The 17679-nt window shown below is 37.7% G+C and overlaps 1 protein-coding gene across 2 annotated transcripts in view; it reads right to left on the reverse strand.

The window, feature by feature from the left end:
* Nucleotides 1-17679, reverse strand: part of LOC148071275 (metabotropic glutamate receptor 4-like) — a 232898-nt gene that overhangs the window by 214479 nt on the left and 740 nt on the right. The window contains exon 1 of one of the 2 annotated variants that reach the window (XM_087800961.1): nt 8499-8574. The exons of the other annotated variant lie outside the window; for it this stretch is intronic. The gene's annotated coding sequence lies outside the window, so the exon portion shown is untranslated. Of the gene's footprint in view, nt 1-8498; nt 8575-17679 lie in introns of those variants that run through there. 2 annotated transcript variants of the gene reach the window in all.

The raw sequence follows: 17679 nt of genomic DNA on the forward strand, positions 1-17679 counted from the left end.
CTTAGTCTCCCCGAGGGGAGTTTGTCCTGTCAAGCACGATTTTCACTTCTGCCATTTCACCTTGACGGATGAGGGCGACCTGGACAGGACAGGACTGCCGGCCCGCATAATGGACCCTCCAGTTGTCGTCTGCTCGAAAAGCGATTTCGGGAGACATCTGTGTCTTATTTTAGTCCCCGTGCTCGTCATCCTGTATTAACACCAACATATGAATCAGAGCTTCCTTAGTCACTCGTCACCCCCCTCTCCCCTCTATCGTTGGAAAGGCTGCCGTGGTGGAGATGACCGCTCTTTTTCACCGCCTGAAGCAAGAGCTCTTCTTGTCCCACTTCGCCCGCATTGTCGGCTCCCCAGCGTTGGGGAACGTGGCATTAATGCCGGCTGACATGTCGAGGCGCTGTGATTTCTTGGAGGGGTTGTTTTTTTTTTTGTTGGGGTGAGCGTAGGGGGGTGAGCGTGGGTGGTGAGTGTGGGGTGGCGCAGGGAGAGGAAAATAGGGTCGACATCTCTCCAGGACCTTTTACAGCCTTTTAAAAGCTCTGAGCGGGGCCGGCCTGACGCCAGCCACTCACCGGGGAGAAAGTGCTGACTGAAGAAGAAGCCGGGAGGGCAACTCTTGAAGTTTGTGGTGGTTGGGGGGCGGGGGGGTGATGGGGGACAGGTGGGAGCGCTTCCTGGAATGTCTCTAGGAACCAGTTGTGGATGCTCCACGAGCTAATCCGCCTCACTGTAGTCGCTGTGTAATTACAACCGTTGACCATAAATAATTCATGGGACACGACCTCTCTGAAATACCAGCACTCATGGATCCACTTCAAGTTTCCACAGTTCCAGTGATGGACTTACTTAAATATTTGAAGGGCACAAGCGTCGATAAGATAATTCTGGGTTTAACGACCATCATGCTAAACCTCTGGAGTCATAATGACTGGGATGTCGGAGCCCTTTAAGCTTTTAAACTTTGAAAAAAAAAAGTAGTTTTGGGGGGCAGAAATTTTGGAAATATAACACAACAAACAAACTTTTTATTTTAGATAAATGAATGTAAATGATAAACAGATCCCAAAAATTTGATCATTCTTTCTATTTGTTTCTCTTCCAGGTTTTTTTCTGTATAGAAAATATGTGCATTTAAGCTAAGTGGGATTTGTCCGGATCCCCAAAGAATAGTAAACATATTTTTTTAAGAAGAATCTTTTATTTTCTCTTTGCAATTGTTAAGAAAAAAACCCAGAGCAACATTTATACTCTAAAACTTAGCAGCGTGGATCCTCGAGTCGATTCCCCACTGAAGTCAGTTGGTTCCTTATCATTGAGTTTTCTTCATCATTCTGTCATATTTATTTTCACCCACAGCTTCCATCCTGCGATAGGATCGGTGAGCTGATGCTAAAAAGTACAGCTGAGGTTCTTGTCTTTGGGAATTTCTATCGATAAGAGATTTTCAAAACGGCTTTCATTGGTTCAGTTTCAAAAAACAAAAACAAACAAGGAAACTGTTATAAATCATTAAGATCGTTAGTTCTATCACAAGAGCCATGATTGTTTAAAATAAACCAATCATTACAGAAAAGGTAAAAATTATTTAAAATGATAATTATAGATGGTATAGAATTAGGATTAGGATAAGGGTTAGGGTTAGGGTTAGGGTTAGGGTTAGGGTTAGAGTTAGGGCTAGACGGACAGAATAATAAATACATTAATTACGTTTTTTTCTGGATGTCTGTTCCTGCCCTCCTAAATCAGTATTTTGTTTTTGCTTCTGGTATGGAGTTCTTGTTATTACATGGGTCATATTTACACATTAATATATGTCCACCACACTTCTGCGTATTACCTTGTATTCCTCCTCTTCATAACCAAACTCGGAGTAAATAATGGAAAAGCCAAAACAAAGGCCTTATTGCACGCCTCCCTTGTAATTACTTCTGTGGACTTCTATTTGCCTGTAATATTTCAATGCCGCTACTGAAGAATGAGTTTCTCCAGCAGCGATCAGAAAGGCAGGAGTAAATGGGAAGGACTGGTGCGGGGGTTGCGTACACTCGTCTAAGATCACAGCAGTGGCAGCGACCACATCAGGAAGCAGCGCTGTAGGCGAACACAAGTCAACACAGCCTAATGCGAGCCAGTGGTATGCATGATGGTAAATAGATTGAGAAAATGCTCTTTTCATGAGGAAGACGGAGCTTTTCATTAATCCTGGAGCAGAACCTGCCTCCGCAAAAATGAGCATCCCTCGCGGGAAAGACAAAACACCCACGGTGGGCTCCAGGATTCTCAGAAGAGCTCTCATTCTGATTATGGACTTGTTCTTTTGAGCCCCTCCCCCCCACCCCCCCACGCACACACACACACCCCAAGCTGGGTGTGTGTGTGTGTGTGTGTTTGTAGATACCGTGTCGTGTGATTCTTTCTAGCGCTCGTGCGTCGTTTCCAGCCAACGTGTGAGCCTGTTTTTCAACCCTCTATATGGTTTTGAGCCGCAGCGCGTGGGCGGATGTGGTCGGGACCGATATTCACTCAACTCAAATCATGTTTTCACGCGCATGAGTCGTAGGTTTTCTCACTTTATTTTAAGGCACCGATGATACCCACATGTCGAGGATTAACTCTGGAGCACAAAGATTCTGCGAATATTCACATGTGTCGATGATGATAAGTCGGGCTTAAGCTCTTCCTCTTTTGCCTCCATTAAAAGAAACAAACCGCTGGCAGAGCTCTGCACCTTCAGTGGAGCACGAATCCCCCGCCGCTCTCCACCTTCCTGCCCATTTACTTTCATTAATTAAAACTCTACTTTAATAGACCCAACGTGAGCTCAAACACTCACATTTACAGCAACAAATTGAAAAAGTTAATAGCAATATTGAAGTCAATTATCGGGGAAATTAAATGGAGTTTCGTCACCAATAAATACGCGTTAGATTTTGACCTGATTATTATTGTGAAAGAGACTCGATGTATAGTGTACGCCAGGGGCCCCCAACCTTTTTTGCAACTGCAAAAGGCGCTGTTTTTTCCCAAAGGTTTACCATCAGCTGGTTACACACTTGAAATAACTAAATATGTATTTATATGGATGATAAGTGATATTCTTCTTTCCTTGATTTTCTGGAACTCCTGATGTGTTATCAGTTTTATCTTGCCCTTTAAAGTATATACTTTATTGAATATTGTTTTGATTGTTTAAGCGCTTTGTGACCCTGGTCTTGAAAAGCGATATATAAATAAAAATGACTTACTTACTTACTTACTTACTATTGCCAATGTGATAAACAAGAAAGAAACCAAAAAATAGATAATGACATGGCTTTAGGGAAAATAAGTTTGTACCGAGCACCACGTTGGTTTACAGCCTACATGACGGGGTGTCTAACCTTTTCCGGTTGTGGGCAACATTTGATGTAGAAACAAGCCAAATGTAAAAAAAAAGGGACATCAGACATTTCATTCAAATATTCAAAATGAAAGCTCAGATATATTCAACCAGTTCAACACAACATGTTAAAGGTGTTCACAGACGGACAAAAATGTGTTCACAATGCTCAGTATTTAGGGATTAGTAAGTAAGTAAGTAAGTGATTGGCATCAAAACTTCAGTTTAGAAAAGATTTTGTGACATTAAACAGATTTTTTTTTCTACATTTTCAAATCATCTTGTTCTCCTGGCCACCCATTGGACATGTGTGGCCCACATCTATGATCGAATCGTAGTAAATTAAAATTTGTTCAGTGTTATTTTCTCTCATCACCTGCTCCCATTTCTGTTAATTACCCATCCCTTATGTCTCCTCTCTCGCTCCCGACCACATTTCCTAGTTTGCCAGACACCCACTCGTCTTCCTGATCTCTTGTCTGCTGGATCTTCAATCCCATCCAGGAACCCTGACCTTGTTTTCATGTTGTTGCTAGTAATTAGAGCTGTTGCAACAGATGCAAGGCAAACTTTGTGCACATGTACACCGTGTGTGTGTATGTGTGTGTGTGTGGTGAGTGACTATAAATTTTTGAATCTTGAATCTTCTTCCGTTGGTATTCATTTTGCTTCTGAAATAAATCTGCAAATTTACTTAGCTAGCTCGAATATTTGCCGACTTTTCAATGAATATTCTCTTTGGTAATGGAATCGAGTACCCGGAGAATGAATCAAGACAGAAACTTCCTGTTTATCCACTAGTGCCTCACAGTTTAACATGAGCTATATAAATACAAATTACTTACTTACTTACTTACTATAAATAAACCTTTATTTGTCATTTGTCATTGACATTTGCGACTTTTTTTTTATACTATTAGAGATCACAGAATTATTTAGGTGTTAAAAAAGAGCACGTATCACACAATACATTATATAAATGGAAACCCGACTGATAAATAACAAAGAATAAAAACAAATATATATATATATAAATATATATTCACATATTCACCCTGCCATGACAGTGTCAGTGGATCCAGATTCCTCTCCATCCGTCTTCTCCCCCTCTCTTCTCTCTCCATCCCTATGTCTCTACTCTCCCAGCTGGTCACAGCCGAAAATTGTTCACACTATGTCTGGTTCTACTCGCGGTTTCTGCCTGTTAAAAGGAGTCCTGAGAGTTTTGTTGTGATTTGACACCTTCAGTTAAAGTGAATCAAACGTGAGGAAAACACAAGACAAGTAGGCAAACATAGTGGTGAATAAAAACTAGCATAAACCTTTTTACCAAAAAATCTTATACAAAATAAATAAGCTAAAATAACCTACGTTGATTAAATTGGGACGGTTTAATCAATTTGGTGCATTTAATTGTGTTGGATTTACAAAATCAAAGAAACTTTTTTTTTACGACATTTACTGATTAAAATTAAACTTAAAAACTAAAACAGAGAAATAATGTGTTCTACTTTAGCTGGAACAGAAAACCTTTTTTTTTGTTGGGATTATTTTCAGGGTAATACAAGTGTTTTTTGGAGTTAAAGACAGAAATGTTTGTTCATAGTACCAACAGCCCTCATTTTCTTCAACCTTCTTGTTGTAAAATAGAAACTTAAAAGCATCTAAATACCTCCATACTGCTCGTCTGTAACGTTCATCCTGTTTTGAAGAACATTTTCGGTGAAAAAATGAACAAGACTATAATATTTGTAAGCTTGTTTGAAGCAGAAGCTAAGAAGCTAACATGGTACACAGACAGGAAACACTCTGGATAAATGTAAATGTACAAAATGTAACTGTATTCAACAAAACATATGGGTTGTTTTTAAATGTTGTAAACATTTTTGTAAGACGAAACTATCCTGGGTTGAAAAAAACAACACCAAAAACTCGTTCTCCATTAGATTGAACCCCCTATTTTCTACAAACTGTGTGTAATTCCACTGTTTTTCAATAGCAAATGTTAGTCTTTTGTTTTCTCTTCTAAGCCAACAGTAAATTGATTTTCTTCCCTCTCTCTCTCTCTCTCTCTCTGGAGGTGAGTCAGATGCCAGCAGAGAAAGATGAAAAGAATATCAACCTTCATGTGTGAAATGTTGAGGGGAAAGACGGCAGCGTTTGAGCGAGCAACGTGATTGTGTATTAGCTGATGCTAGTTTGTGTGGATATTCTGCAGGTAAGACAAAAAAACGATTCAGTCCAACAAACAGAACCGTCAGTGTCACTTCCCTGTTCCTGAGTTCCTTGATCTAAAGCTCTTTGCTAGAAAAAAAACATTGCTAGCAAATCCATTCTAGCTATAGCTTCAGCTAGTAAATAACACTATCGGACAACATTTCACAACATATACATCATTTTTTAGAGAAATTGATCAAATAAAAAATATTTTAGTCATGATGGGTATACATCAGTACTTATCCCAAGTTACGATCAATGACTGCCATAAATCTCTTTAGGAGGATATAGACTACCAGCTCACAAAATGTCATAACATTGTAATGAACAATTCTGGAGAAATTGATACTTGAACATATTTGAGCCATACTAGGCAAAAAGCATTGTCAAAGATGATAGATTATAAAACAATGAATATCCCCAGTTACGATTAATGAGTTGTCATAGATCTCCTATAGAAAATGTACACTACTAGCTCACAAAGTATCAAAACATCTGAATGTAGACTTTCACATAAATTAACAATTAAAATATCATATTTTAACCACGATAGTATATAGCATTGTCAAAGATGATCGATTTCTGATGCTTTGAATTAATAATTATCCGAACGTACGATCAATGACTTCAAAATGTAGACTACTTTCTCACAAAATATAATATTTGAAAGAAAAAAATTTAGAAATGTCATAATTAAAACATAATATTTAAGCCATGACAGTCATGTGTCATCGTTAAAGATGACCGTTTTAGGATTCTATAAATCAATAATCATCCCAAGTTACGATCAATGACCGTCTCTTAGAAGATGTAGACTACTAGCTCAGAACATAGGACAACATTTCGATGTAGAGTTTAAAAGTGATTTATAATTAAAACAATATATTTTAGCCATGTTCGACATGTAGCATAGTCAAAGATGACAGGACATGACTCTTATAAATCGTATAAAACAACATTTTAAAAAGACATTTGCAGCCGTGACACAGCATCGTTTGAGCGAGCAACTTGGTTGTGTATTAGCTGATGCTAGTTTGTGTCGACTTGCTGCAGGTAAGATAAAAAACGGTTCAGTCCAACAAACAGAACATTGTCAGTGTAATGTTCATGTTCCTGAGTTTCTTGACCTAAACCTCCACAGTATGTTAGAATCTACTATGTTAGCATGTATGTAAGAAGGATCTGTCTCGCCTGCAGTTAATAAAAAACTCTGCAGCGAGAATTCTGACCCGCTCTAGTAGAAGAACCCCCATTTCCCTGATTCTTAAAAGTCTTCCTTCGCTGCCAATTTCTTTCAGGATCAATTTTTAAATTGCGGTTATTGTTTTGGATTGTTTAAGCGCTTTGTGACCCTGGTCTAGAAAGGCGCTTTACAAGTAACCTTTACTTACTTCTATTAAGAAAGTATAAAGCAACATTTCTCTTTATCAAGTGGATAAAAGTCTGGATTCAATATTACGGTCTAAATGGGGCCATGAGTCACTCTATAGATCTCATGTAAATGTCCCTTTTTCTTCAGTCACTGCCTCTTGAACTTCATCAAAAAAAAGGGGGATGTCAAAACAGTTTTCACCACCAGCTTATCATCCGCAGAAGAAGAAGTGGGAAGTCGACATTTTAATCAGCCGCAGCTAGTTAAATGAATCTCCGGCAAACATCAGAGAAATCAGACGCTGAACTCGGGGACGCGTCAGCTTCTACGGAGCCTATGAAACTCTCCACTACCTGCAGCTCACTAATCTCATCTTAGCAAGGCCAGCCACCGCCTCCTTTTTTCAGCATCGCACGTCTTCAGCGGAGCGTGACCGGCGGAGACGCAGCGGTCGGTCCCCAGGTAACCACGGCGGCATCCATTTGTAATGTTGATGTCTCTTCCAATAATTGAAGGTCCTTTATCAACACCTGAGTTGATAAGTCGAATCTCCTCTGCAACAGAGGGAGCTAGAGCTGCTTTCTCTGGTCAGTTTTCATCATTATCTTTACTTGGTTCTCTCATATTTTCTTTATTTCCTTATTTATCTCACCTTGCTTATGTTATTGTTAATTTAAAATAAATACCTACTTAAATAAATACTTTAATGAAATGAAAAGAATTGTTTATTTGGACAGTTTTCTGTCTCTTATTTTTGTTTGAGTGCTTTTATTTTGAAGGGCAAAAAGAATTTGGACGATTAATCAACAGTTGAGTTGTGTTTTTTGTAAAAAATAATGTTTAAGGCTGTATGTGTGTGCAAGTGTGTGGTTGTTTTTTTGTCGTATCAATTAAAAAAAAGGTTTTGTGTGTTGTTTTGTGTACAATTATGTGTTGAAGAAAATGCATGTGTGGGTGTGGGTTATTTTCAATGTTTGTGCATTAATGGGTTTTTTTGTTTAAAATTGTGTTTAAGAAAGGGTGCATGTGTTTTTGTGTTATTCTATGTGACATGTGTCTGTGTGCATTAATGGATTGAAGAAAACGTGTGTTTGAGTATGTTTTTCTCTATGTGTGTATCTGTACATGTGTGTCTGCTTGTTGTTTGTATTCCATTCACTTAATTAAAACACACATTTTGTGTGTCTCTTCTTTGGGTAAAGTTACATGTGTTTGTGTGCATCTGTTTTTGTGTTGTAATTGTGTGTCTTTAAAAGTCATTGTGTTGTTGACGTTAGTCTGCAGATTTGTGTACATACGGCGTTAAAAAGAGTGAGTCTCTACAATTAAACATGCATGTTTTCACACTTATCACGTGTTGTTTTGGTGTCAAACACAAAACAAACAACAAACAAACACAGAGATGATTCATATAAATTGATCCACTCGAGAATCGGACTCATACTTCCTGGTAAATGCACAACAAGTTATTTGCAGCAGCTTGAACACAACACTCCATCAACACACTTCCGGATGCGTTAACAAGGTTACCTGCGTGTGTTTATTTACTCCAACAACAACAGACTGCTGGCCGTCTCATCTTGCTGCAGCGATGCAGAAAAGTACTGGAGGTGCGTCAGTAAACACTGATATCACTCTTGGAAGTGATTGCAGCAGCTGGTACAGCAGACCGGACTGACACACGCCCTTTCTCAGCCAAACCGGGTTCATCTTTTTTGCTTCTTTTTTTCCCACCACGAGCTGTTGCACAACAAAAACAACCGACAAGTCCAAATGCATCTCATTTGGAAGCGATTTAATCGCTCATGACGACGAGTTGGAAGCTTATCCACCAAACTAGAAGCTTCGATTTGTACTTTTTTTAAATAACGAGTGATGCAAGAGAATATATTCATCAGACTGAGTCGATAAAACTACAACTATAAATGTCCAATGGCTTTAGAGAATGTGATATATTTAGCTGTGGTGGAAGTTAAATGAATCCCAGAATCAGAGAAAGTTGAACCATTTGTATTATAGTTCCTGTCTGTAGAGTTTTTTTCTTTTTTTTAGTCTAGAGCAGAGACAAATAAATACATATTCTAACGTGACTGTAGTAAGGGACCGTCACGCTAAAAGACAGATTTTAATTATGTGATAACCTAAAAACATGAAAAAGCTTATCATTATTAAGTAATAAGTAAGTAAGTAATGACGATTTAATTAAAAATATTACCGAAAGAAAGGATATATATATTCTTTTTTTGGCAAAAGTAAAATAAATGTGTATGTTTATTAATTAAAATAATGAAGTCTAAAATAATTTAAATCATGTATATTAAAAAAAAATGTTTTTAATGTGAATTGATATTTTGTGTGTGTTTATTTAGGGTATAAAGGTCAAAATAGAATGTACCTTGGCCGGATCAATAATCCCTTCCCTAAAACCATCACTGAGAGGTCAGGGGTCTACATGCTAATTATCAAGCAATTCTGTCCTTGTCCCGATTGGGATGTATTCACATTTTTACAATTTCCTAAAGGAGCTGAAATTCTGAAAATATTGAGGTTTAAATTTGATCACTATTTGATGTATTTTAATTTTCATGGGGTCCTTTTTGGCGCCCCCTTTCCCTTGTCCTGATCCAGGTCCACATACATATGTTTTTATTTTATAATATAATTAGTTCATAAATATGTTATATATATATATATTTTTACTTAATTATATTTTCCGTATCTCATTTATGTAGTACACTTGGTAAGACTATGGGTTCAACATAAAAAAAAATAAGGCAACAAATGATTGTTGAAAAAAACTATATTCAGAGAATCTAATTTACAAAAATAACATGAACGTTAATGTGGGATAAAAATGAGTCATCAGACATTTTTCATGATCATTATTGAATAAAGGCCAAAAAAGTCTCCATATTCGGGTATAAAATTGCACTGAAGATTAAAATTGTTAAATCAAACTGCTAGATTTGTGTACTAAATTCCAGTGTGTGCGTTTGTGAGGCTGTGGGTGCAATATCTTGAATTAATAATCCACTGATAGTCTGTTAAACTATCATCTGGCTGTTTTCATTCCCACTTTTCTGATTTAAAAGGGTGAATATGACTTTAATGATTATGGGATGTGTACATCTTATTGCAGGCTGGTCACTGTGGATAAGCTCTTCTGTCTGTAACACCCACCTCTGAGGTGGAGCGGAACCGAAGAGTGCTCACATTTGTAGTCAGGGAGGTAGAAAAGTGTGAAAAAGACGAGGCAGAGGAAAAACTCAGCACCAGCAAACATGAATAGCTTCTGTCTGACAGCATTCCTTCTTTTTTTATTCTTTTATTATGCAGGTTCAACACAGCTGCAGCTCGGGGATCTGCAAACATGACTCAAACGCCGTGAACACACAACAGCAAATCACAGGTGAGATTTTGGAAAATAGCAGGCAACGGTTGGTGATAAGCGACAGCTCTCTCTGACTAAATCTGCACATGGCGTGATATATAAGATGCACTTAGACTTGAGAGAGTTGCTGTACATCAGGATCTCTACTAGGAAAGAACCTTTTCTATCACACCATGAACACCATTTATTTTTATTTTTATTTTTAAATAACGGCTGTGATAGTTACAAAAGAGGTGATGTTGCACATATGTTATAAAGGCACTACAAATATCAATATATACTATATATATATATATAGTATATATATATATATATATATATATATATATGTATATATATATATATATATATATATATATATATATATATCAATACAAATATAATAATGTTTGGGTATTAATAGAAAAGATAGAAAAATATGTTTTGAAGATCCTAAAAAAGTAGTTTTCCATGACGTTTATACACAAATTATATAAAATAAGTAAAGAGCTTTTGGCCTGAAAAATGTAAAATTAAATAGTAAAACTACTAAAAAACGTAATAATAATAATAAAAAATAATACATTTTATCTTATTAGGTATTGTTAATGCTTTGGGTTGTTTAAATTTTTTTTATTTATTTTATGTATTTTTGAATAGGATTTTGAACTAATTCTTTATTTATTTATTTTTTAACTGTATTTGATCTAATATTATTCAGGAAGACGAAAAAAATAGTTGGTTTTTTTGGGGATTTTTTTACCGATTATTTTTATTTCACTAATTTGTATTCATTATACGTTTTTTTTTATCATTCTCAATAAGATTCGGGATTTCGTTTTTCTATTTCATATTTCATATAACCTTATTCAGGAAGTTAGAATAGTTTTCAAACTCATTTTGAAAATGTGCGCCCCCTTGTGGTGGAGGGTAGAAAAGAACTCAAAAGACTTCAAGAGTTTTTCTTTGTAGCTCATCGTAACATTTAGTTCCTGCATTTTCCTGTAACTTTTTTGAACATTTCAAGGTTGATTAGTTCACTGAACCCTTAAGGATATTAAAGGTCTTAATTATGAAAAGTTTGAGGTTCAATCCCGGTGTCAATCCAGATGTCCTGAAGCCATCGAGCAACCTTTAATTGCTCTTGATGACGACGCTGGCGTCGGAACAACAGCCGCCTCTCGCGTCGTCATCAAAAGAGCAGGAGTTCTATCCCCCCACTGCACGGTGCAAGACTCTGATCGTCTGATCACAGCCCTGTGCTTTAAAGAGGATTCAAAGCCTTGATTTTAACAGCTGAATCAACGCCACTGACCTCAGGTTAGACGAGTCCATTATCTCTGGCGACTGTGCGTTAATGGTTTGAATTAGTTCTTCGTACTTGTCAGTGAGACGGTCAAATGTGAAACAAAACTGCCTCAAAACTATTTTAAAAATAAAATCACTTGTACATCACTCTTTGTTTTTCATCATGTATTTTTCTCACTCCCTCTCAGTAAACACTGCAACATTATCTTCTTTTTTTTGATTGAGGAATCTGATCTGCGTCCAGGGGTCACCGTGAGGATTTATTACAATGTAATATGGTTACTATATAGTTAATCCGGTTAAATTTGGGCATTTATTTCACAGACCATTAGAAAAAATGCGTGAAATATACTACTTACTACTTATAGGTCGATGAGGCTCTAATCTACAAATTCAATTAAAGCTGGTATCATTTTGAAACTGAAAATGACATCTTGTGGTGAAATGAAGACACTGTATCATGATACCTCCTCAACTGTATCATGATACCTCATCAGCTGTTTCATGAGGCCTTATCAACCCATCACTACCACTGACTACAATATTAAATCATTTAGTTTTTGAAAAGGCTTCATGAAGCAGCTGATTAGATATCATGATACAGTTAATGAGGTATCATGATACAGTGTCTTCATTTTTGAACCACTAGATGGCACTCAAAGCCATTTGAATTAGTCGATCAGAATCAAAGATTATAAAGCAGAGAGTGACATCTATTGGTCTTTTAAAATAAAGACACTGTATCGTGATACCTCATCATCTGTTCCATGAAGCCTCTTCAACCCACCACTACCTTAAAAACACCTTAAGTCAAAACAATGGAATTGATTAATTATTTCTAATTATCCGACCAGTACCAGGTCGTACACCACTGGGTTGAAAGCCATCACTAGTGTCCCATAAGCAGCTTTAAAATTATTATTTTTTCAATCTAGACTGAACAAAGTGATGTTTCTTGACAAGTGGAATTTTCAAGTTTGAAGATAAAGCTGAGGTGCATCTACAGTGTTTGGAAATCCTCTCCGGGGAGTAGATGGCATCTGCCGGGGAGAAGGATGAATCTGCAGCCAGCGCTTGGCACACTCCACATGCACACGCACACGCACACGCACACGCACACGCACACGCACACGCACACGCACACGCACACGCACACGCACACGCACACGCACACGCACACGCACACGCACACGCACGCACACGCACACACACACACACACACACACACACACACACACGTTTTCCCATTTCCAGCAAGAGCCTCTGTGAGAGGGAACAAGGGGGGTCTTTTGGGAATCTAACCACAGGTCTGTGCTGGGATAGACTGCACGTTTGTTTATTGCACTGTTGCAGCAACAGCCACGGTGAAAGGATTTAGATACTTGAGAGTCTCTCTGCAGAATAACCCCCCCTCCCACCCCACACACACACACACACACACTCCTAACCACCACCACGAACACCAGCTCCTCTCTCACTCCTGGACTCATTTCACTCACTTTGATCATTGTGGTTTTCATCAACGTGGTTCCCTCATTACAAGAAGCCTTTGCCAAGAGAATGTAGATGTAAAGAAGGATTCATGGGGGGCTGGGGGGGGCGTGCTAATCTGCAGGACGCTGCTGTGTTAATAAACACATAATGAGGCGATGCATCTGTATCTACCACTCTGCAGCCTGACACTTATTAAACTGGGTAAGAAAAAAACCGGGGTCTTGTGCTGAGTCGGCATCGCTGAACGAAGTCGGTAGACAAGATAAGCCAGGCAGAGCAGGGGAGAGTAAATCTAAAGGTGTTTGAATAAGCTCCGCACATCTCACGCAGCCACAATCTACAGGATATTTCTCTCCGAATCTCCCACGGGGGAGTCCAGGAACCAACGCCTCATCAGTTCCCCTGGACGGACGGGGTTTTAGTGAGAGGATGACGCTGATGCGTGGATTTAAAGAGTGAACCACATCCTCTTTAATCGTCTTTGTGTGAAGACTTGATTTTCCCCTTCGTCATGTTTTCCTCATGTAGAGCGCTGACGTCTCTCTGGAGTTTTCGAGGGGACCTGGATTAGGACAGGGGAAAAGGGGGCACCAAAAAGGACCCCATGAAAATTGAAATACATCCAACAGTGATCAAATTGAAGCCAAGAGATTTCCAGAAATCCAGCTCTTTTGTTCGTTGTAAGGGGGCAGGAAGGGGGGCAAAAGACCACGTTGAAAAATTCAAATATATCCAATCGAGACAAAATTGCTTTAAAATGATCATGTACTCTACCGATCTCTTTTTTTAAGGTTTAAGGAGAGGGAAACTTAATCAGGTCAAAGGAAAGGGGGCACAAGGGGGGCAAAGGAAACCAATAGAATTTCAAATATGTCAATAATTCAATTGAGTTAAAACCATATATTTCATACTGACTAAGACCCTCTTAAAAATTCAAGTATATCAAATTCTCATGAAGCCGAAATTGCTTGAAAATCAGCATATAGTCTCCTGACCCCTTAGTGAAGGGGGGGAACCTCGATCAGGTAAAGGGGGCAGAAGACCCTAAAAAATGCTATTGCATCCCATTGTCATGATATTGAAGCCATGTGCTGTTCAATACTGCTTCTATTAATTGTAATGGGGTAGAAAGGGGTACAGAAGACTACCTGAAAAAAGTAATATATCACACTAAATTTGAAGTATTTGTATTTAACGCAAAGTAAAGGAGAATTCAGTAATGTCCCCTTGAAAACTAATTCAATTCATAGCATATATCATCTCAAGAATAATACATATAAACTGATGATTATTTCAAAAATGTCAGCTCCATTATCTGCTCTGACTTTCTATAAAGAACCTCTCTCTTCAGAGTTCTTGATATATAATAATAGGTACCTTTCAACTGTAATGTAGGAGAAAATCTGTGGTATTTCAATAATTGTTCTTTTAATAATGGTAAGAAAGTGTATCTGACAGAACTATTCTTCATTACAAAGCTCTTCTATCCTCCTATAAATGGAATTGAACTCTTTGGAGTATAAAACCCTCACCCGGTATAAAAATAAATTTCTGAGGGTTTTTTTGTTTTTCAATTTTTCGATATAATACCATGATAATTACCAATATAATTATTTTAAATTCAAAGTATTACTCTTGAAACATTTACATTTGTTTCTCCTCCCTCAAATTTTATCCGATTTTAACCATTCAAACTTTTATCAATTAAGCTCTTTTCCGAAATGCGGGAAATGTTCTAGCTCTCTTTTATCTGTTCCACTCTTTCTTTTATTCCTCTTTTTCTACCCCATTCATTTCAATGGGGAAAATCTTCAACTCATGTTTCAACTCCTTCCACTTTGACCTACTACTTATACTTTTACTACTTCTACGTTATAATAATAATAATTGTACTACTACTTTTACTTTTACTACTAATCCACTTCTTCTACTTTCACTACTAATTCCACTAATACTTCCTCTACTACTTCTACTACTAATACTAGTACTACTTCTATTTTTACTTCTAATTCTACTACTTCTTTTACTTTTCTACTACTTATATTTTTACTACTAATTTCACTTCTTCTACTTTAACTACTACTTCCACTAGTACTTCTTCTACTAATACTACTAATACTTCTACTTTTACTACTAATTCTACTTCTACTTTTATTTTATACTACTTCTAGTTTCACTACTAATTCCACTTCTTCTACTTTAATTACCAATTCCATTACTACTTCCGCAACTACTTCTATTACTAATACTACTATTACTTCAACAGCACAGAAGGGTCATCATTCACACTGCATTTTCTTCTCTTTTTATATAATGTTTAAATTATTGTATTTTTGTATTTTTAATGATACCTTAGACATTGTTCATTAATAAATAACATATAATGCGGCATCACTGATATTTCATCGACAATCCCAGCCCTGGTGCAACCTCTTAACTCAAGCTAACATAAGCATAAAATAATGTTATTTTCTAAGATTCAGTAGGTCCTTCTAGACAAGAGTGGAGTTGACTCTTGCATCCTGACTGACAGTTGTCACTTCAGATTTTAAAGGAGTTCACGACAATGTCCTCGAGAGCCAGAACCTGCTTCTCCTCCCAGCAAGACACGTCATGAAATCCACCAAATCCGACTGAACTCAGATATGTCTCCACCCTTCCAGTGACACCTCCTATCAAACCAAATCTCCTGCATATGTCTCCCCCCGAGCCCCCCTCAACCTTCCACATACATCCTTTTACAATCACTTCCACTATGATGAACGTTCCAACCAGCGTTAATTCTCTGAATCTCATCTTTTGAGAGCTCACTGGAAGGAATGAGATTGAATTAAAAAATATATTCTGCTGAGTCAGGCTATTTAGATAATTACGCACTCCGATGAGGAACATTTCTCCTCCTGGATGGAACTTTGGAGGGAATGCAGACAATGGCAAATTTGGCAGCGATCAAACCGGCCCACCCACCATCAATTAAAGCTGCGAGAGAAGGATGGCACAAAGCTCATTTCTGTCCGTGCAAAGAGGCCTCAGGGAACGGCCAAAAATGGAAGCGGTATTAACACGGTACCGACATTAGGCATCAGATACCTTTTTTTTTTTCTTCTTCCAATCCTCTAATGTGCCTCGCTTGGCTGCTCCTCACTGGTTTGCACTCCTACACTGTTTAAGTGGGTATAATAGGACTTCAATGAGGCAATAGCATGATAAGATTATCAATTGTAATTGAAATAAAAATGCATTTTGTGTTTGATTCCATGAAACTAAAATATACAGTGATTATTTCTCGTTAAGAATACAAGATTTTTTCTTAAAAATTACCTCAGCCAAGGAGGTTTTTTTGATGATGCGATTTTCTGAAAGAGATGTCATTATAAAACAAGAAACAAATGATTAGATTCGGCATCTGAATCCAAAAAACCTGCCAAAGCGGTTCTGTTGTGCATTTGGGAACTGCCACCTCTCATTAAGGTTATTCCTTTAATAATATTCCAAATGCTAAAAAGAAGCATCAAATTAAATAAATAAAATACTCGTAAATAAATCTGAAAATTGGTGAAAATGAGTGGCTTAGTCGAGTGTTTCTTTACGCTTATATGATCTGATAATTACAAAGAAACTGTTTCTTTAAGTGACATAACAGACAATAGATGACATCACTGAAATACTTGCAAGAGCCTACAACTCAAACGCAAAAATTCCCACACAAATCAATATAATTTTTTCCTCTTTTGGGTAATTATAAATCTTATAATCTTAAATGGCCACACCATGACGCACACTGAATAAAGATTTTTATTATGATTAATTTTTAAATGTGATTCATAGTTTTAAACCACACATTTTTTGACGAGCTTGTCAATCACACTTGGGTGAAAGTTGTGCTGCCCTGTAACACTGTGAATCAGTGACTTAGCAATGAAATTTGACCAGCTTATTGAGGTCCTTGTGTCCTAGTGTCGAAAAGAGGTGGATTTTGTTATCACACCTGGGTCACAATAATTGGCTAATTTATAGGGCATGCATGCTATGGTATTTTTTTTTCATTTGTGTCTTATATAATATCTTAAAAATAGCTTCAAGTGAAATTTCGAGACAGTCATAACGAACAATTTCACCTTGGTGGTTAGGGGGGTGGGGGATGTAAATAATGGCCAATTAAGTGGCCGTCATACTGGGCCATCCATTCGAGTCAAGAGAGTGGACGAGGCTAGAAAAAAAAGAGCTGAGGGAGCAACAGTCCAAAAAGGATGCAAAGGTGTTGTTGCACGTCCTTTCGGGGTCCCTGACCACGACTTCCAGTCTGCTTTTAATGAGCACAAAGGGGAAATAAAGAGGAGTTTGCAGTGCAATTAGGCATAACACGCATAGCCGTCAACAACACAATGGCCTTGAATTAACAATGGTTCATGCATGAGCAGCTCAGTAAAGTTTGCTCAAGGGCTTCAACAGTCTCTCGACACCACTGACTCGAGAAGCCACCGCCGAGGGCGCAGCACATCTGCCCAGCTCTCTGACTGACAATACCCCCCCACCGCA

Source organism: Callionymus lyra, chromosome 10, assembly GCF_982586985.1.
Source record: "Callionymus lyra chromosome 10, fCalLyr1.hap1.1, whole genome shotgun sequence".
In the NCBI taxonomy this organism is placed as follows: Eukaryota; Metazoa; Chordata; class Actinopteri; order Syngnathiformes; family Callionymidae; genus Callionymus; species Callionymus lyra.